At 38.0% G+C, this 22,391-nt stretch overlaps 1 protein-coding gene across 1 annotated transcript in view; it reads right to left on the reverse strand.

Moving 5' to 3' along the window:
* The window catches only part of TNFAIP8L2 (TNF alpha induced protein 8 like 2), a 370,311-nt gene that overhangs the window by 330,666 nt on the left and 17,254 nt on the right, over nt 1-22,391 (reverse strand). The gene's annotated exons all lie outside the window — the stretch shown is intronic.

Here is a 22,391-nt window from a genome sequence, read left to right on the forward strand (position 1 = left end):
TTAGAGATGGATTGGGGAAATGTCATTTACAATATCCATACAAGGAAGGTCTCATCCTGGGTTGTAGGTAGCAACACTTCTGTATGCATGTTTTAATGTACTTGTTGAACATGTAATCCCACTGTGCATAGTTGCCTCTATTCACAGGAGATGTAGGAATACTACCTGGTTAAGTGACTTGCTGAATCACACAGTACACAGTACTAATTAGCTTCAGTCTGTAGTGCTGAGTTTGATTCCCTGACTCTCCATTGTGTAATGTGTGATCCCCTCACTCTCCATTGTGTACTGTGTGATCCCCTCAATCTCCATTGTGTAATGTGTGATCCCCTCACTCTCCATTGTGTAATGTGTGATCCCCTCACTCTCCATTGTGTAATGTGTGATCCCCTCACTCTCCATTGTGTAATGTGTGATCCCCTCACTCTCCATTGTGTAATGTGTGATCCCCTCACTCTCCATTGTGTACTGTGTGACTTGCTGAATCACACAGTACACAGTACTAATTAGCTTCAGTCTGTAGTGCTGAGTTTGATTCCCTGACTCTCCATTGTGTAATGTGTGATCCCCTCACTCTCCATTGTGTACTGTGTGATCCCTTCACTCTCCATTGTGTAATGTGTGATCCCCTCACTCTCCATTGTGTAATGTGTGATCCCCTCACTCTCCATTGTGTAATGTGTGATCCCCTCACTCTCCATTGTGTAATGTGTGAACCCCTCACTCTCCATTGTGTAATGTGTGATCCCCTCACTCTCCATTGTGTAATGTGTGATTCCCTCACTCTCCATTGTGTAATGTGTGATCCCCTCACTCTCCATTGTGTAATGTGTGATCCCCTCACTCTCCATTGTGTACTGTGTGACTTGTTGAATCACACAGTACACAATGGTGAATGAGGGAATCAAACTCAGCACTGCAGACTGAATCTAATTAGTAGCTCATTGCATTAATCCTCTGCATTAAACTGAAAGTCGATCATTTGTGCCTATGGGAAAAATATTGCTTGGTTACCATCTTTAAGGAATATATACAACTTAACTACCTAGGTACTGGAACACTACTTTTCAGCTACAAAAGTCTACATATGCTGAAAGTAATCCGGGTCTGCCATGCCAATGACTCTGCACTGAATAATGTGTAACTGAGTACCTCTAGGTTTGGACTAGACACAATGCATTAACAAAATTGTGCAAATTAGGCAGGGTCATACCTCCTCCATAACTGAGATGCTAGAAATGTAAATCATTTCCCTGTTTCAGACAATTATTTACTAAGGAAAACAGGTTAACGTCATGTATCAATACGCCAGTCTGGCTGTCAGAAAATTACATTTATTTCCTTAGGGACAGTTGTGGTATCAGACTATATGGTAAAACACCAATGCTTTTCACAAGGAAAACCAGTTTTAGATAATAGAATGACTGCAGCCTGAGACAGATATTTAGCTATAGTCCTAGATGAAATAAATACCAAAGTGAGTATTTCAAAGTGAGGATAGATAGGATAGTATGTAGATGTAAGTAAGAGTGAGAGTAAGGAATGTGCATCATCTAAAATGCGACTGAAAAAATACATATATCATCTTCAGAACAACAGTATATACATTACTATTTTCAGAAGCCAGGTTTTATGTATGGGGTACCATACAGTAAAGGTTTTTCACAAGGAGAGCTAAAACTTGACAAAATAGTAGATAACCTTGGTATCCATGTAGACAATGACCTTTAATTTCATATCCATTTATGATCTAACTGCTCCACCAAGAGACTGAGGACTTTGTCAGGAAGTTAATTATTACCCAGTTTACATCTTATTTCAGACCAGTTGTATAATACTATACCCAGGTCTGTAACCTATTCACATGCCATCTGGTACATTCAGAGAAGGTAGGAAGAGTCCTCCAAAAGTAAACTGAAATGTTTCAATGCCAAAAGCTGCATTGCTTCTCTTCTTATCATTTTCTTAGAGAAGGTTTATGTTTAACATACAGACCATTAAAGGACCCCTTAATCTTTAAAACATCTGCTTAGAATGCACCGACCCAAGATGACAGCTGATCTCAATAAGTAATATCAAAAACTCATCCCATTAATAGGTTCCAACATGGGATCTGGGACATCAAGCTTCTCCATGACCAAACGGCCTTGAGCTTGTTCAGCAAATCCATGAATCAATTAATCTAATGAGAATCACAGAAAAACACTTTCTGTCTTCAGTCTGCCATGCACAGAAGAGCACTTACAAATTGAAACCATGTTGCTTTCCTATCAAACATTAGAGCGCTATATTTGCAGACATGTAAAATAAAATCAGATATCCCTCTAGGTTAAATAGAGTACCAGATGATAAAATGCACTGCCATACCACTTCATTGCATCATCTGCAACACTATCGATGCTCCACAAACCGACATTCTGAAATGACAAATGCGTGTTCTGATCTCACAGAGGCCATAAATGGGACAGAATAAAAAAATGTTTATAAATGCAAATGTATAAAAAGTAATTTAAGGTACAACAGTTAATGAATCATATTGGCATTACCTAATTATTTTACAGTTCTTTACAGTTATAGTGAAGCCTACTTCTGTAGTGATTTAACTGGTTCCTGCTTGAAAGGTATAGTTTAAAACCATATTTTAATAGTATTAGTAGTATAAAAAACTTTTTTTGATAAAGGAATGTTTGCATGCATAATAACGCAGGGAAATACTGCTATGTGAAAAAGCGAAGTTTAAATAGATACATTTGTACCTGAATTCTAGAACAGTTAGTAATATTCGTGTTCAGTGATATAAAATCCATGATGGCTAAAATAAAGTTAGGTGATAGGTTATGATAACTTGATAGAATGTGAAACAGATTAATGATGTTTTTAATGTAGTTGTCCATTTCACTGACTAGTGGTTTCAGACCAATAGTCCTAGGGCAAGGAGCCCTGGCAGAAGAGATCACTGGGGTTGTGGAGAAAATTAAAATTATAACTTTTTGTTTTTTTCTCTTTTTAACCAATCTTCCTGCATCTCTCCATTTACTGTGATCTTAGCCAATGAGAAATAAATTAAGTGCTCATTTTAGACAGTAGCAGGCACTATATTCAGTACTGTGTCTAGCATCAATAACTGCCTGTTAGTCCAGAAACTCATTGCAAAACCAGTGTTAGTCCAATAAACAGTCATGACTTCTGTGTTGTAGTACGGACATAGAGGCATGTATACATTTTCTTGCTTGATGAACTGCATGCACTATCAGTATCCAGGTGTACTGTAAATTACAGAAGCAGTGCATAAATTCCTATTATTATCACTTTAGCACTGAAACAGCCTGCAGGAGATACTACTGTGCACCGCCATCATTTAGTAAAACAGAATTTTATTCTGCAAACTGTATCATTTATTGAGAACATATAATTATAGGGAACATAAAATAATGATACAGTATTGCCTAGCCACAACAGGCATGGAACTGAAGATGTGTGTTTATGCATGTAGGTGTTTGGAGGGACATAAATAAAATAAAATAAAATATAAAATAATTGTTTTTCATTTATAATAGACATTTTTTTAAAACAGGTGCACATTCCAGTAGCATTTTAGTCAAACCTGAGTTTTAGTAGAGACTGAGTGAAACACCTTTGAAATGCATGTATAAAGGTATACACCAGCTTATGAGTCTATGACCTCATTACTTGTAATGCTTATAGTTCATACTTCATAAATGACAAAAAGCATTCTGTATTGTTACTTCTCTTACATCATGCATGTGGTATTTCCCATTTGTAGGGGGTATGGGGCTGCACATTTTTCTGTAAAGATGTACTGCACTTTATTTATTTATTTATTTGAGCATTTACTTAATTAATTTGTTTATTTGCCAGGTAAGCCCAGAGGATGCAAGTGTTCCTTTTTTAGGGGGAAGTCATTCAGTAGTTAAATGAAAGTTGGAGGGAATTAAACCATGGACTAAAGGAAGCAGTTCGGTTACAGTTCATTTATAGCTCATAACCTTAATCCTCTTCACCAATTGCATCTAGTTTTTCTTAAATGTTGTTGTAGTCATTCTCCCATTATAATTTATGTTGAAATTGACTGCAAATATGGTCTGCAGGTAACACAAAACATCGCATGTTGCTATATTTACCGCACCACACATTTTACAAACATATTGTCATGTTACAACCAGGTGGTACAGTCACTGTGTTTTCAGCTTACAGGGTCCTCAACACAGAACATGAAACACAGTATAATGTACTAGAGATAGAACAGTGCACTATCACACTTGCAAGAAACAGTCACCTAACATACACAATAGGAATGGTAAATCAAATGAAGAACTTTTACTAAGAGACAATGATTCAAAGGCAGATATGTGGGGCTCCTTAGTTTCCCCTATAAGTAATATGCCTGCCATCAGTGCTTCAGTGTACATAGGTTCATAGGTAAGTGCTTGGCCAGCTGCACTTGCAGGCCATTTTAAGCCTAGCCAGTTATCTTTTTTATACTTAAAATAACCTATCCCCGTTGGTTATAGATTGGCCTTATCCATGCCATGGTTGATAATTATACATTACCCATAATAAGAATAACTGGGATCATACCGTAGATAATTTGAGGGAACCCATGCATGGGATAAAGCATTTAGGAGCTGCCTCTGTCCATTAGTAGTACAGGGGACAGTACTGGGGTAAATTTTGTGTTTCACATCCGTAGATCTAAGTTGTACTTGAATATGTACAGGGATGAGTTTTGTTTTGTGTGGCTGGGTAGTCTGTTCCACAGCAGCAGTATCCTCTGCACAATATATCTGTCCCTCCAAACCATTCTATTGATGTTGCAGAAGAGGTTTAGATCACTAAATCAAGTATTTTTCATAGGTTCATAGGTTCATACTAGGCTATCTGCCCTAGGGCATTTATAAGCCTAGCCAGAATGTGTTTGACTTTCGCCACCCATTTTAAATTTATTTTGCTATGCCCTTTTTCGAGGTTAGTATACTGTGCCTCTGTCTAACAGTGACACAGAAGTGATACCGGGGTAAATCTATGATCTCCCATCCACTCATCAAGATTCCTCTTGAAAAGAGTCAATGAGGGACTCTGCCTAACCTGGACTGGGATTTTATTCCAGAATGAAGGGAGCCTCTGGGTTATGAATCTGTCCCTCCAGCATGTCCTATTTATTTCAGTGCTGAGGTTCAAGTCTCTCGAGCATGTAGCTCGATGGGATTTGGATTTTCTGAGGTGCAGCATGTCCATTAATTCCGGGTTGGACATGGCTTTATACGTCAGGCACAGATCGCCTCTGAATAGGCGGTATGCCACTGAGTAGAGCTGGAGTTTCTTTAACAGGGCAGCATATGGCATCTGTTTGAGCCCTTTGATCCTCTTGGTGAGGTACTTTTGGGGTCTTTCCAGTTGCTGCAGGTGTCTGGTAAGGTACATCCCAAAAGGGGCATTGTACTCAATTATGGGCCTGATGAGGGATGAGTAAAGAGGCACGATGACCTCCCCTGATCTAGATGTGAATCCCTTCATGATTAGATGGGCTATATAAAATGTTTTTCTAACCACTTTGGCCACGTGGTTGTCAAATGAGAGATTGCTATCAACTTGGGTCCCCAGGTCCCTAATTACTTCTTCTGTACTTAATGGATTACCACCTATGTGGTAACTTGTGGGCACTTTGTTTTTGCCAAAGGGGATGACTATACACTTTTTGGCATTTAGCTTGAGGCCATGGCTCTGGCACCAGTTGTCTGTTTCTATGAGGCCCTTTTGGAGGATGCTTGTGTCGGCTGGAGAGTCAATTATGGTGCCCAGTTTGCAGTCATCTGTGAACTTGGTCAGCCACAGTCCTTCCGTGTTGGCCTGTACCTCCGAGAAATATATACCGAACAAGCGAGGTCCCAGGACTGAGCCTTGTGGGACACCACTTGTAACTGGTTTGGAGTCTGACATGGCTCCAGCAATTCTAACCATGTGGGTTCTGTCCTTGAGCCAGTTTGCAATCCATCTAGTGACATAGGGGTTTATATTTAAGCTGGTGAGCTTATCTATAATGCCCGAGTGGGGTATTGTATCGAAGGCTTTTGTGAGGTCCAGGTAGGCTGTGTGGACCACCCTCATCAATGGCCTTGGTGACTGTTTCAAAGAAATCAACCAGGTTTAAGAAGCAGAATCTGCCCTTAACAAAGCCGAACTGGGTAGGATCCAGTGTCTGTAGGTCCCCAATATCTTTATTTAGGAGGTCCATGATGATCCTTTCCATAGCTTTGCAGACCAAGCTAGTCAGGCTTATGGGGCAATAGTTTCCAGGATCCATTGAGGTAACACCTTTATGGAGAGGGACCACTGTTGCTGTACGCCACTCTTTGGGCACATACCCTGTAGTAAGGCTGAGATTGAACAGTAGTTTTATGTTTGGGTTTAGCTCTTCTTGGAGTTTATGTAGGACACAGCCCGGGACACCGTCTGGTCCCATTGATGCTGTGTTTTTTGCTTTGGAGATTGCGGCTCTTACCTGATCATCTGAGATGTCAGGGGGGCAGCACTCTGCTGGGATAGATATTTGCCCTTTTGGTGGGGAGGAGGGGGAGAAGTTTGCGCTGAACCTGTCAGCTAGGATGTTGGCAATGTCTGTGGGTTCGGTGTATTTTTTGTCATTTTGGACTAATTCTGACCATATCTGGGAATTACCACCCAGGTTCCTAACATAACTAAAGAAAGCCTTGTGATTATCCTTAGTGTCTTGTGCAATTTTTCTCTCGAAGCTGGCCTTAGTCAATTTTATGAGTGCCCGTAGTTTTTTGCTAATACTGATCAGTGATGCCTTCCCTTTTTGGGATTTTGCTCTATCATTTCGTAGCTTCCTCCTTCTATTGTATAGTTTGTTTATGGCTGGGGTCCACCAGACAGGACATCTGCCTTTGGAGGATTGGGTCTTGGTTTTATTTGGGATCGCATGATCCATGCATTCCTGAAGGTGTTCATAGAATGCGTTTATAAAGGATTCTGCGGTCTGGGCCGTATTTTCCACAGGCCCGGGGGCTTTGAAGGATTCCACCTCAGTTTTGAGGAGTGTGAAATTTGCTTTAGAGAAGTTTTTCACTGTGGTTTTCTGGGCAGGGGGTGGGATCGGGATGTGAATATCCAGTGAGATTAGTTTATGGTCTGATCTTACCAGTGAGGGATACACTTCTGGTCTGGAGCATAGAGTCCCCATGTTGGTGATGATCAGGTCCAGTATGTTTTCCCCTCTTGTGGGAGTGGTAACAAGTTGTTCCATAGCATTTGAGTTTATAAATTCTAGGAACCTTTGGGCTAGGGTGTTGGAGCTAGAGCAATGCTCCCGGTCTATGTTTGGGTAGTTGAAGTCACCCAATATAATGGTGTTTGGAGAGACCTTCATATTTTCCAGTGTTCTCAGGAAGGCCGAGTGGGGTTCCTGGGTTTGGGAGGGTGGTCTGTAGCAGGCTATAAACTGGAAGGCAGTTTTACCCACTGTTAGTTGCACATGGATAGTCTCTGATGCTTCGTGCTTTGCCACCAACCTGGAGGTGTGGGTATCTTTGATGAATATCGATACTCCCCTCCTTTTGTGGTTCGGTCCAAGTTTTGGGCCGAAAAGCATGGTATGAGGTATAACCTGGTAGTGCTGGGGTGCTCTCGGGAGCCCTGAACCAGGTTTCTGTTACTGCACAGATATCAATGTTCTCCATGCTAAGGAGAGTTTCGAGTGCATCTTGAGGTTTAGACTTCTGGCATTGAGTAGCATTACTCTTAGTTTCTTATCCCTTGTGATACCTATGGAGGTGGGTTTGTCTTTTGAGCCTTGCCTAAAAAGGCACTATGGGGTAGCAAGAGCCTTTGCCAATATCCGAAAGCCCAGGGGTGACAGGTGCAAGCCGTCCCTAGCGAAGCATCGTGGCTTGTCGAGCATATCATCCCAAGCTGACAGGCATTGGATCCCCTTTGAATGACACCAGTACTTAAGCCAATTGTAGAAATTGATCATCTTGTCTTCATATTGTGGCATCATTCTTGGTGAGGGTAAGATGCTACTCAAGGTCAGGGTCATACCGGCCTGGGCTACATGCTCAGAGAGCTCCTCTATGTCTCTTTTTATGTAGTCCAGGGAGGTACGTCTCAGGTCATTCACACCAGCATGGACAATGACTGAGTCATATTTGTACTTGCCTTGGAGTGACCTGAGTGCTTGTGTTATGTGGCGGATCCTAGTGCCTGACAGGCTTCTCACCATGACCCTCTCCTTGTTCAGCCTGGTGAGTGGGACGCCAGTGTGCCTGACGATAGAGTCACCTATTACAAGTGTATCAGGTGTGTTGTTTAGTCTTAAGGGCTGTGACTGTTCGGCACACTGGCTTTGTGATATATATGTTGCACGTGTTTTGTTTTGGGGTAGCGGTTGCTTGGGTGTCTGCTTTGGAGGTCTCTGCTGCTTAGGCAGATCTTTATTTAGAGCCTCCGAGTATGTTTTTGTGTGATTATGTGTTTGGTTTGCTGTCGTGGTAGGTCTATGTGAGACTGGAATTGTAGTGAGTGTGGTTTCCTTCTCCTCCTGACTGATTATGCCAATACTGAGTTGAGAGAGCTTAGCCTCCAGTTTGGCTATATGGTTGCATCTCTCACATGTGTTGGAATTTGTTGGGAGGAGGAGAGGGTTGTCTGTGTACATGTGGCAGTTGTAACATTGCCTCAAGATTCCCAGATTCACCAGCTGGACCGGAGAGGAGATTGACAACTGACCTTTGGACATGCTAGAATAATATTGGGAATTCCTTTATAATTGAAAACAAGGGCCAGTGGGGAGTGAGGGTGTAGTGCTTTTAATTTTTAGTGCTGACTTGTATAATTGCTTTAGTGAGCAAGTGCCAGGTAACTTAAGTGCAATGTGTTACAGGTAACTTAAATGCAAAAACGACAAACAGTAACTTTCTTTCAAGTGAAACAAGGAAATAAGTACAGTAAACAATGCAGATATCACTAGTGATCCACAGAAGTGCTGAGAAGCCGCGTATTAGGTGGAATTAGCGTTCCAGGGAAATAACAAGCAAACAAACAACAAGCATATAAACAAAGCTAGATTCAGCAGGCCTGGATCTAGTCTATGCTACAGCAAACAAGGTGTACCAATTTCAGTAAGATACAGTTCAAATATTCAGGCACTATAAACCTTTAACCAGAAATTCCCAGCTCAGAAGGGCAGAGTCCAGCCTCTTCTCCCACATGAGTGCAGACCACGAACCTTCTTAATGTAAAATAACTGGCCTGAAGCCCAAGTGCTTAAACCAGAACTAATACACTTTAAGAATAACAGACACTGGGCTCTCAATCAGCAGTTCCCAACTTAGAAGGATGAAAGCTACCTGTCCTGCCACCACAGTGCATGCCACAAACCTTCCTAATGTAAAACAACTGGTCTGAAGCCCAAGTGCTTAATCCAAAAGACTTAGAACGATAGCTGCACTTTAATCAAGTTACTACCAAGCAGTAATAAATACAATTGGATACTTTAGAGAATGCCAAAGTTACACAAACAAAGCTAGATCCAGCAGGCCCAAATCCAGTCTATGCCACAGCAAACAAGGCGCACCAACTTCAGTAAGAAGCAGTCCAGATACGCATGCATTATAAGCGTTTAACCAGAAATTCCCAGCTCAGAAGGGCAGAGTCCAGCCTCTCCTCCCACAAGAGTGCAGACCATGAACCCTCTTAATGTAAAATAACTGGCCTGAAAGCCCAAGTGCTTAAACCAGAATTAATACACTTTTAGAATAACAGACACTGAGCCCTCAATCAGCAGTTCCCAACCTAGAAGGATGTAAGCTACCTGTTCTGCCACTACAGTGCAGACCACAAACCCTCTCAGTGCAAAACAACTGGTCCGAAGCCCAAGTGTTTAAACCAAAAGGTTTAGAATGAGTTACACCAAGCAATAATAAATACAACTGAGTACTTTTAAGATGATGCAAAAGTAAAATAAAGTAGGTATAAACACAAGTACAGTAAAAGCAGATGAATTTTTTTTTTTCTGAACAAGTGCTGAGATCAAAGAAACAGATTTGAGTGCTGAAACTAGAAAACTGGCTAGTTATAAGAAAAAAAACTAAGCTAGAAGGCTTCCCTCCAACACAGAAGGGCTTGGGGGCTCAGAAGCCTACAAATAGTCTATACCACTTAACAGGAAAGGCAGGAAACAAGCTTAATTTTTTTTCTGTTTCCCAGATGCTCTCTTTGTACACAGTAGGAGCGCCTGAAATCAGAATATGATCTTACTGCACTCAGTTGAGAGAGCAAATGAGGTGGGCCCAGAAGGAGTATCCAAACACAAATTTACAAGAGGGGCGGGCAGTTTCAAGGCCACTAAGATTAACACCAAAACAAAAACAGGGAGGGTGGGTGTGACTAACTTAAGAGCAGAGTCAAAACTTCCAGTTCAGTTAATATTCCTGCAACACAGTTAAAATCAATTTAAATACTGTATTTTTTGAAAAAAAAAGTGCAGATAAAGGTACTTAAATTCTCTTATACGTCAAGTTGAATACAGCTAGTTCTTAGCCGGCCAAAGCTGAGGTTTTTAAGCAGAAAATATTTCACACTGTACCACTTAAATAGGCAAGGACAGGAAATCAAAGAATGTGGCTACCCCCACACCTGTAATTACTAGCATATAACAAAATTCAGCAAACACTGACTAACTTCCAGTTCAGTTAATATTCCTGTAACACAGTTAAAATCAATTTAAATACTGTATTTTTTGAAAAAAAGTGCAGATTTGATGCTATTTGACTTTCTGATGTGCAGTAAGTCCATCAGTAATGGGTGTTGTTTTTCTTAACTTCATCAAAATCAAATGATACAAAGTTAGCAACTAGATCTTTTGTGTTATAACTGAAAAAAAGTATCCCAAAGAAGAAAAGAGTGAATTTAAAGTCACATCTCTGAATTAATTTTAAAAAATAAGTTATAGATCTACCCTAACAGCCATATTATATCTGTGAGTAATTACTCAGATTATTACTGTCTTTAATGCATCTTACATTTCATGTTTCAGATTATTTTAGTGTAGTAACTATTTGACTCCACACTATCGTTATTGGCACATAATGAATGTTATATATACACTATACTGATACAATCAGTCATGGAGGTAGTTATGAAACAGGAAGGAACAGCCTTTTTCAGTTATTCCCTGAAGACACTTCCTCAGTAGGTACCGTTATAGAGGCAAATGAGGTTGCTCTTTTATGGTATTTATGCTTTTGTGCTTAACCCTCATAGTACCACATACAACAAACACAGCAAATAACACATGGACTGGAGTAAGGTTTAATGTGTCTTTGAGAATAATGCAGCCTAGTCAGAAGCACATGATGATGCCTAGTACAAACACAGTAGTATTAGTAGTAGGATACATTCCTTTCCTCCTTTCTCAAGGAATTACTTAAATACTCAGAATAAAAACAGCAGGTACAGTTACTGTAGCATGCTAACAACATATACAACAGCATTCTTTGCAACATCTAGTACTTTATCTATATACTGAGCTTTTCTTATTAATTAATGTTAAATATTTTTGCTGAAACTATGCATGTAAATGAGATGAACAATGAGTAGCATTGTCACCTCACAGCAAGATGTTCTCTGGTTCAGTTCCCAGCTGGGCTGCCTCCTGTGTGGAGTCTTCATGTCCTTTGTGTGTTTGCACTGGTTTCTATGGGTGCTTTAGGTTCCCCCACATATGAAAAGCATGACTTAAGCAAACTGGTAACTCTAAATTGTCCATAGATGTATGTGTGTGTGTGTGTGTGTGTGTGTGTGTGTGTGTGTGTGTGTGTGTGTGTGTGTGTGTGTGTGTGTGTGTGTGTGTGTGCGTGCATGTGTGCATATGCATGTGTGAGTGTGTGTTTAAGAAAGAAAAAAAAGGCATGCCAGTCTATTTCTGTTCTTGAATTACATAGCAAGTTCTGTGGATGGTGGTAGCTGTAGCAAATGGATGTAACTTGTCAGCAATGAATGAATGGAAACCTGTAAATGAATAGTTTACCCGCACATGTGAGGTACAGTGGGTATCGGGGAATTTACCCTTTCCCCCACTGCAGTGTTATCTTGGACCTGGTATGTGTGTGTGTGTGTGTGTGTGTGTGTGTGTGTGTTGTATATATGTATATATATATATATATATATATATATATATATATATATAGCTCAAAACAACTAGCTGTGGGTTTGAGGGGTGCTTGCCCCTTGCAAAAAACAATGTTTTCCTTTTTTTGTTTGACAGCTATATAATATCCATGGCTCATCTCTCCTAGCAGAAAACATCAATCTGGATCCCAACCAGCAGTACTTTCAAGGGTATTATATTATTTTAGTTCATAATGTTCTATTTTCCCCCAGTTTCTGTGCCGAGAGGTTTTCCTTTGACCCTCCTCCAGATAGTATCTCTGATGGCATGCTCAGCATATCTAAGGGGTCTGCTCAGGTCTATCTGACTGTAAGGAACTCAGGTGGTCACCCACCTTTGCTGGTTTGGTGTTGGATTCTATTAGATCTCTTGATGCATGCTCATTTTTCCATTTCAGGCTCTAGTGGCTCCAGAAATTTGTTCTTCCCTGGATATATTTATGGTTCTCAGTCCATCAATAAACATTAGTCTGGTTATTCATCCATTCATTGGTAATGGCCTAGTGATGGTCAATTATCCTTCTACAGATATTTGTCAGGTAACTGACATCCATTCATCTGTGGTTACTGTTCTGATTGTCATCCAGCCATTCGTGGAAAAGGCTCTTCAGCCTTCTAATTGCCAGTAAAGGTACATGCCTGGAAATCTGGTCTATACTGACCTTACCTGGATCTCATGCTTTGATAGGTGATGCTCTTTCCTTATTAACCTCATTTAATGTTACATCACTGGCAACCATAAAAGATTGTTTGCAATACCCAAGTAATTTCCATGGAATTCTTCTTGTGGAACCATCAAGAGCTTCACTAAGACTTTATGGTATAAATTTATGCATACATTTATGCAAAATATAACTTTATTAGTTCTAGCTAGTGAGGTTTAGATGCCACCATATTGTCTAGTCATTCATGAAGCACAAAGCTCACAAATTTTACTTGTACTAATGTAGGGATTGAGTTACAGTTTGGTTCTGGTGTTCTGGGGCCAAGAGCATCTGTTTGGTGCAGCTGAATACTGCAGGGATGTAGATTTAGAATGTGTGTAGAAATAAGGGATAAAGTATTAAGTTTTGAGCCCAGTGTTTCATTTCTGTAATTTTGAAAGCATCAAACAAACATAAAGTGAATAATTAATGTAGTCATTTTCAACAAATATGTATAGGTATCACAAAATATCTTCTCTTGCACTGTCCAGAGCTTATCTTACATCATCCAAAGCATTTATATTTGATGCTAGAGTTCACCTGAGCTATAACTCATTTCCTGTTAAAATACCTACACTGCCATCATGTTCTCTCCTTTCCTCATTATTCATTTCTAACTCTGTTACAGCCCAAAATTTAGCCCACAGTTAGAATATACATAAATACATACACGTTGACATAGAAGTAAGCTGCACACACTTACACACACACATACACATGTAAGTGCATACACACACACACACACACACACACACACACACACACACACACACACACACACACACACACACACACACACCTAGACACAATGACATAGATACACACACATACACTGACACTTTCACAGAGACACGCACACACACACACACGCACACACGCACACATGCACATGCACACACATGCACACACGCACACACAAACACACACACACACACACACACACACACACACACACACACACACACACACACACACAATGACATAGACACACACACATACACTGACACTTTCACAGAGACACGCACACACACACACACACACGCACACACGCACGCACGCACGCACACACACACACACACACACACACACACACACACACACACACACACACACACACAAACTCACAGATGGGCATACACTTGTGAATGCATGTACACTCACACATATACCAAGACACAAACTCACACAAACACATTGATAGGCACACACACACACACACACACACACACACACACACACACACACACACACACACACACACACACACACACACACACACACATACACACACACACACACACACACACACACACACACACACACACACACACACACACACACACACACACACACACACACACACACATGTAGTAACTTGCTAGTATTAGAGCATAGATACAACAATATTTTCCCTTGATGAAGTAAGGTCACATAATTTCCTTTTATAATGACACTCTGAATGAGACTTTGGAAAAAGGAAATTATTTGCTATAAAGCTACTAAAGACCAAGAAGAAGACCTGGCAGCCCTGGATATCAAGTGAAAACATGAGTGATGTTTTAGGAAAAAGCTACACTTTTTGGATGAAACAGTGAAACAGTGGCCCATTTGCAAGAGAAAAATATCCTTAATGTGTCTTAAGCTTCAAAACTCAAATGTCCAGATGATTCCTGGCCACTAATATACTGCTGTCCTATAATACAACCATTAAAAAGGAAGAAGTCATGTTGAAGTATGTACATTGGAATTCCATTTTTGTTCCTTCAATCCCATGCTCAGGAAGATAGGATGCAGACAACATATAGACTCCGTAGGACATCCAAAGTAATTATACGGAAAATACTGATATGCCAAGATATCATCTTGGTGTTAACAGTAACAAGGGTTGTATTTATAGTAACTGTAGCATATTTTTTGAATATTGATTTGCACTGCGATCAATATTTTTAGAAATCAAACTATTCACAAAGTTCTCAGCAATGATGTGTATTTAATATAATCCAGATAAACACATAATTATGTGCTACAGCTATAGGCATGCTTTTTTTTTAATTTCCAGCACAGGTCTACCTCATTTATCCAGCTCTTGAAGGGCATGGGGCAAAGTGATTTGTTTTCAAATAATTTCTAGGGTGGAATATATCCCTTTTGTTGCGAATGATTATATTAATGGAAATGGTTCTGCTTTAAGTCGGATTTCTGCTTTACTACCTACTCATACCAGCCAGAGTGTTTTTGTGTTTACATATTTTGAATTAGTTTTCCAGGTTACTGCAAGAAGAGCTGTGATTTTTCCTCCCTTTAGTTTCAGTAAAATTATTTCACTAGTTGTGAATTTTCACTTTCCTGAGTAAAATAATGTGCTATAATATAAGAAATTGTTCATCTTAGGGTATCTTTATGATAATCATTGTAAATTTCTCCACTATGCTTTCCAGTCTGTTTTTATTTTTCTTGAACTTTGAAGACAGCTTGTATGTATTACACATTTAGTTACAAAGCAAAAAAAGATCTTGTTGAGTTTATCAAGCTGTTATATAGAACTTTAATAAAACAGCTAGTGCTATAAACAATTCCGTATTTGTAAAGTCCAACCTAAATTTCATATGCTTTGCTGTCAGGACAAATTGTATGCTAATAGCAATCCTAGCATTAGAATTACAGAATAAGCGCAGAAACAGTTTTTCTTTATGAGAGATTCAAAAAATGCTAAATTTCCAAGATTAAGACTTAATCACAGTCCAGGAAATGTGGAACAACAATAAATTTGGTTACACTGAGTTGTAGTAGGAAGACAGTATGCATGCATGGAATTCAGCTGCATGAATAAAACTGTGTCTTAAAGCTGCCCTTATTAACCAAAAAAAAATAGCTCAAACCCACCTTAAATTATTAAACCTAGTCTGGATGTATCCCAGGCCTCTTCCATATCTTCTATGTTCAAAAATGGTTTGAAGCAGAATTAATATATGCATAATAGAATGCAAAATTGTGATTACTTCCAGTAACCTTCCTATGTTAGTACAGTACACAATTACAAAGCTATCCACACTGAATGTCTATCTACAAAGCTGAAACAAAATGCCCGTAATAGTCCCATAAAGAAAATTAAAACATGAAAGTCTCTGAAAATGCGAAACATGATATGAGAATAGTGATGTTGAGATCAGATATGAGGAAGGAATTGTGAAGCAAAAGATCTTATTGGGCGAATACTAGTATTATAGACAGTCAATATTGAGAGATGGGAATTGTATGTTCTCCATTAAGTTCATAAATAGAAAAAAAAACAATATAAAGTATTAAAATGAGAGGAAAAATATAAACACTGATCAAAAATAAAAATGTGCAGTAAACAGAGAGAATAAAATATAGCAAGTAGTGACAACAGTTAACATATAGCAAAACAGAAACAATTTTATTAGCATATGCAATTGAAAGTAAGTAGCCAGTTACTTACTTAAAGCTACAACTTTAACTTGGAATATAGTTGCAAAGCAAACAACAAAACATTATGGTGACACATTCTTAAGTAAGGCAAAAAAAATATGTGATTTGAAAATTTTCACTTTAGCTGAAGCAAATTTTGTTTATAAAAACAAACATTCAGCATGGTTTTATACGGTGAGAGAAAAACACTAAAAAGCTGCAAGCTTATTCCAGAAAGTGTACAGAATGAGCTGAGGATGAGGTATAAAAACTGCAGTCAGAGTGACCTGAAACAAAGTTGTATGAACTTGCAGGCGCATATGGGATGAGATGGGAACACCTAGTTAGGTAGTCAGCTCTAGTTTGAAATTTATCACTATTCCAAACAGAGAATTTGTTTATAAGTATACAATTTCAGCATAGTCATTGTCTTAGTCAGGGAAAAACAATGAAAAGCTATAATTTTATACAAAGAAATAAGATATTCAGAAATCATAATAGCAAAGTAAATTGGTATTGAAATATAATTAGAAAGAACCACAACAGGATGGATCACTGCATGCATTGTGGATGAGATGATGGAGAACACACCATAATGTAGCCAGCTATCTATATGAGACTGTAATTTTAGTCCATAGTATGCCTGCAAATCAGATGCCAAAACATAATCATAAAAAGTTAACTAAGGTGTAGAATGTAGGCAAAAATCTGGTTTGACAGATCATCATTACTGAGAAGACTAAATTTGTTTCACTACTTTGGTGCTGTATAATAGGAGAAATGTATTGTGAAGCTATCATTTTATACCAGAAATGCAAAGATTCAGAATCCAAAGCAAGAAAGTAAACTGAATTAAGAAAGAACTAATAGCAATTACAGTTATCAAAAATAGAGAAAAGAGAGCTATGATACACACACACACACACACACACACACACACACACACACACACACACACACACACACACACACACACACACACACACACACACACACACACACACACACACAGCATATTATCTGGTAAATTAAAAGAAATATGTTAGGTATAATACATGTCTACAGTGTTTAAATTTGAGCTTATTGGAAAAAAGGGAATATAAAAAACGGTGCATAAATAAAAGTGCAGTGCAGAGAGGATTTATTTACTTCATTGGAGGAATTTTGATCGATACACATATCAAAAATAAAAGATCATTTGCAACACCATTCTTAGTGGAGCAGTGGCATAAAAGAAAATCAGTTCCAAGCTCAGCCTGACATAAAAGATAATGCTTTCATTTTAAAAACAAGGCTCTGATTAATGGAGATAATGCTTAACTGAAATAGCAGGAAACTCAAAATTTAACATTACATTATCCCACAACAAATTCCAGGAATCACAGCACCTCTAAATAGATGCAGAAATTGATGACCAAAATGCAGCTCAGGAGAAATTACTAAAACAACATTGGAATGTTTTAAATAGAGAGGTTGTCTCTTTAAAAGATGTTAGGTTAAGGTTCTCTTATAGAAAAGGACATCATTTGAAAGATTTTTTTAGTACAAGGAATTTATAGGAGACCTCAGATAAAGTTAATGACATCAATGGTTACAAAGGGTACAAAAAATGGGGCAGCTGTTCAGTTTGTCAGCATATTGTTGATTGTTTTCCTAATATGAATGGGAAAAAGTTTCAAACACAAGGTACTTTTTTCATGTAAAAGCATAGGAATTATTTATGCATTGAGTTGCCCATGCGAAATATATTATATAGGAGAGAGTAAGATAAGTTTAAGTGATAGAGTTAAAGAACACGTGAGGGATATAAAAAATAATAAAGCCATCAGCCCAGTTGCTGAACACTTCAATACAATTCATCAAAGGAATTGGAAAAGTTTACAAGTCACGGTCTTAGAACAAATTAAAACATATTTTATGAGTGAAGAGAGTATTAAATATTGTTTAAGAAATAAAGAATCTGTTTTAATTTTGAAATATAATACACTAAAACCCTTGGGGATGAATAAGGAATGTAACTGGAGGAGCTTTACTTAAGGACATTTGTTCTTTTAAGAACAATAGTTCGATTTAAATATAGTCAATTGATTAATTGCATTATTGTGTGTAATAAATTGATATATAAGAGGGGGTATGCTTGGGTAAAAAATGTACTCTGTAAAGGCTATTGTATTAGCCGAGGCGCTAGAGAAAGTTAACTGTTCTTTTGGAATAAAACTACTTTTTGGTCAATGTAAGCATTTTGGTCATCAATTCTGCATCTATTTAGAGGTTTTTGATTCCTGGAATTTGTTGTGGGATTCTTTCATTTTGTATTTGTGGTTTCGTTAACATTAAATTATGTTTACATTTTAAGCCACAGCTAAGAAAATGCCACCCTTAACTTTGCCTGAATTATCCATATCTGTCAAAGCTATAGTTTCTTTGTCTCTGTTCCCTATACATTTTCAACACCTCAAAAATATTTTAATTTCTGTATAGCCTTCTCAATATCATCAAAAGTCATTATTTTACCATTCCTGAAAATTTTCATCTCAGCCAGAAAAGACAACTTACAGTTCAATTTTCCTACTTTTTTCTTGCAATCATGCATTACTTCCATAATATCTATTCTGTTATCATGTTTCACTTCTGAATTTGATCTGCAGTGGCTGATCTTCACATAAGTTGTCTCAGTCTCAATAAAACTTTTACTTTTTTCATAACTGGCTAAAAACATCATAATCATTGCCATGCTTTCCCATAATTAAATTCCAAAAGAATTCCTCTCAGTGCAAGTCTGCCTTGACTCAGAATGACTTGCTCTCAGTGTAAGTGACTTACTTTAATGAAATGCCTACCTATAAACAGGCCAGATTCCAAAACACATGCTCTCAGCCTGATCTCAGTGTAAGTGGTCACTTACACTGAGAGTGAGGCTTTTAGAATCAGGCCCTCAGTCTCTGACAATAGCACTGTTTGGCTGATAAAAATCCCATTCCTTCCTTAGTATTCACCATCCAGTCATTTTATTTTTAACAGTCATGCAAGTCAAGTTTTTCTTAACCTTCCAAAATGTCATAAATTCTTAAATTATGATATTTTCAGAATTACATCATACTGATTTGCTGACTTAAAGGAAACTATCACTCCCATTGTACTCTATGGAAATTTTCACACCAAAACATTACTAAATTATCTATTCATCTATCAATCTATGTATCTATCTATAGATGCACACACAAACTTAAATAAATTATAAAACACCCATATTACTTGTAACCACTGAACTCTTGTACCAGTGTTATTTTATATCAACACACACATGCATGGATGAACACACACACACACACACAGACACACACACACACACACACACACACACACACACACACACACACACACACACACAGCATATTATCTGGTAAATTAACAGAAATATGTTAGGTATAATACATGTCTACAGTGTTTAAATTTGAGCAACACATACATGCATTGGTGAGGTATAATACATGTCTACAGTGTTTAAATTTGAGCAACACATACATACATTGGTGAACACACACACACACACACACACACACACACACACACACACACACACACACACACACACACACACACACACACACACACACACACACACACATATCCTAACAATGACTGAACTGCATGGTCATTATAGCATTAATTAGCTCTGGAACCCCATCGACTCTTCTATTGTAATTATCCTAATGCCATTGGGAAGGCCATAGCAATGCAATCATACATTTTTTAGCAACATGCATTATATATCCTGGCAATATCTAATTTATACAAAACTTATAGTATACCTTATATGTGACATCCCATTACCTCTTGTACTATTATTATTTTCATTTTATCTGCATGCTGATCCGCACTGCTGCATTTCTAATAATAGTTTTTTGCATAACATGTCACCGGGTCTATATTATATAGACGAAACTTCAAAATCTGGAATGCTCATATGAGCAGAAATGCAGGAAATCTAAATCACTATTGTGGGGGCTGTGCCCCCACACCCCCTACTAAATATATTCCAACTCCGCACTATAGTGAGGAAAGGGAAAATGTTTCGATCTTCTCACAATAGCGATTACGAAGAATGTCGTTTTCGACTTCTAAGCCGTTCAAGATTTTGATTTTTCATCGATCTAATAGGGGCCCTCTGTCACCTTCTGATTTCACAGAACCTACACAACAATAATGTATTAGTGAACAGTTTCAAAAGGTGGCATTGTATTTCAATAAAGAGCAGGCCTCTCTGTCATGTAACTGCACTCAGTGTGAAACTTTTTGATGGCAGTATAACATTTGTGAAATAAATTCCAAAGAAGATATGAAAATCACTTCACTAAATGCCCTGTTCTGCAAACATTTAGGGTTTTCTTTATAGCCACCCTGAAAATCACAGAAACTTTAAATAGTGAAAAGTTGGTAGATAATGTGTTAAAATCAGCATCCTTCGCCATTCCTATTTAGAGGTTCCAGACCAAATCATCCAACATAAAGTAACTGTTTAACAATTGTCAGGTGCACTTCTATACACTCTAGTACACAACACTTCTGGTAGTTTAATGCCACTACAAATCCTATGTTCACAGGAAAGGCTTTCCTGAATGAAGAACAGAGTTGTCTGACACACACACACACACACACACACACACACACACACACACACACACACACACACACACACACACACACACACACACCATACAAAATTTCTCACATAAATCTTGGGTTTGTATATGTTCTTCTGATTTTTTTCACACCATCAGTCTTCAATAAATACCTCACCAACAAAGTCATGATTATATATTTGTAACCTACTACTCTCCATATATTGTTCTATATGCATCACAAAAATACAAATAATTATACTATTAAAATCATTGCATCGGATTCTAAATACATACAAACAATCATTTTTTGTTGTTCTTTTAAAATACTGTTACTCAGCATATGTAATCCCATTTTCTGAAACTTTAAATAACAAATTATTTATTTATTTGTCTTTATTGACTGGGGAAGTTCAACTGGGCAGAGCCCATTTTCTATGAAAGCCTGAGGAGAAAAGCTCCATCACAGTACATTTATGTTAAGTGAATTTCAGATGGTTCTCAGAAAAACAACAGTTACATTTCTCAGAAAAAAACAAACATAATTTCAGGACATGTATATACAATAAAGCATTTACATCACCATGTATAAGTCTATACAATTATTGTAGCTATGATTAAAAAGAAACTTAAATCCCAGCATACAAGATAATCTCTTTCATAGCTGTGGCTGACTTCATATGCAGTGCCATTTACAGTAATGTTAACTTCCACTAAATACACTTGGGATGATTTAGCCATCAGATGACCAAATCTGCCTGTCCCCAAGATAAGGATCGATCTGCTGTTTTATTGTTGAGGAAAAACTGACATAACATGAACAACTTATTGCTTTCTCTAGTCTAGATCTCTAACTGGTATAAACTCACAATGCAACATCATATAGCACGTTTCTGTAAAGTATTCGTTTCCATAAAGAAGAGAAAGATACTGTTTTACAAAGTACCAAACCACAAAGCACTATAAGTAGTTCAGTTTTTATTAAATTTTATTGCGCAAAACTATTTCTTAAAAGAGTACAGTGTAGCATGCAGTATATGATTAGTTACCTTGTGATTTGGTGTTTGTCATTTTTATGCTGTTTGCATAATATCTAGCTGTATGCCTTTCAATTCTGCTTTTTAAAGGGATAATGTCACTCTAACCCCTTAAAAACTTGGGAGTTCCATTGAGTGTGTTTAAGAATGCATTAGCCCTCTTTGCAAAGTACAATGGAAATTATCATTAACTAGACCCTAATCCAATCAATCATGAGGACTTTTTAAATGCATTTTTATAAAAGTTTTATTGAAACTGACATAGTGTCACTGTGACACCAGGGAAATACTGCCAGTCCAGCTATCTGGAATTTTTGTAAATAATCATATGTCATTTGTGTATAATAATATGACTCATATGCTTGTCTTACAAATGTAAGAGAACTGTATGT

The sequence above is a fragment of the Protopterus annectens genome, chromosome 8.part0, assembly GCF_019279795.1.
Source record: "Protopterus annectens isolate FY-2018-M chromosome 8.part0, PAN1.0, whole genome shotgun sequence".
Taxonomy (NCBI): domain Eukaryota; kingdom Metazoa; phylum Chordata; order Ceratodontiformes; family Protopteridae; genus Protopterus; species Protopterus annectens.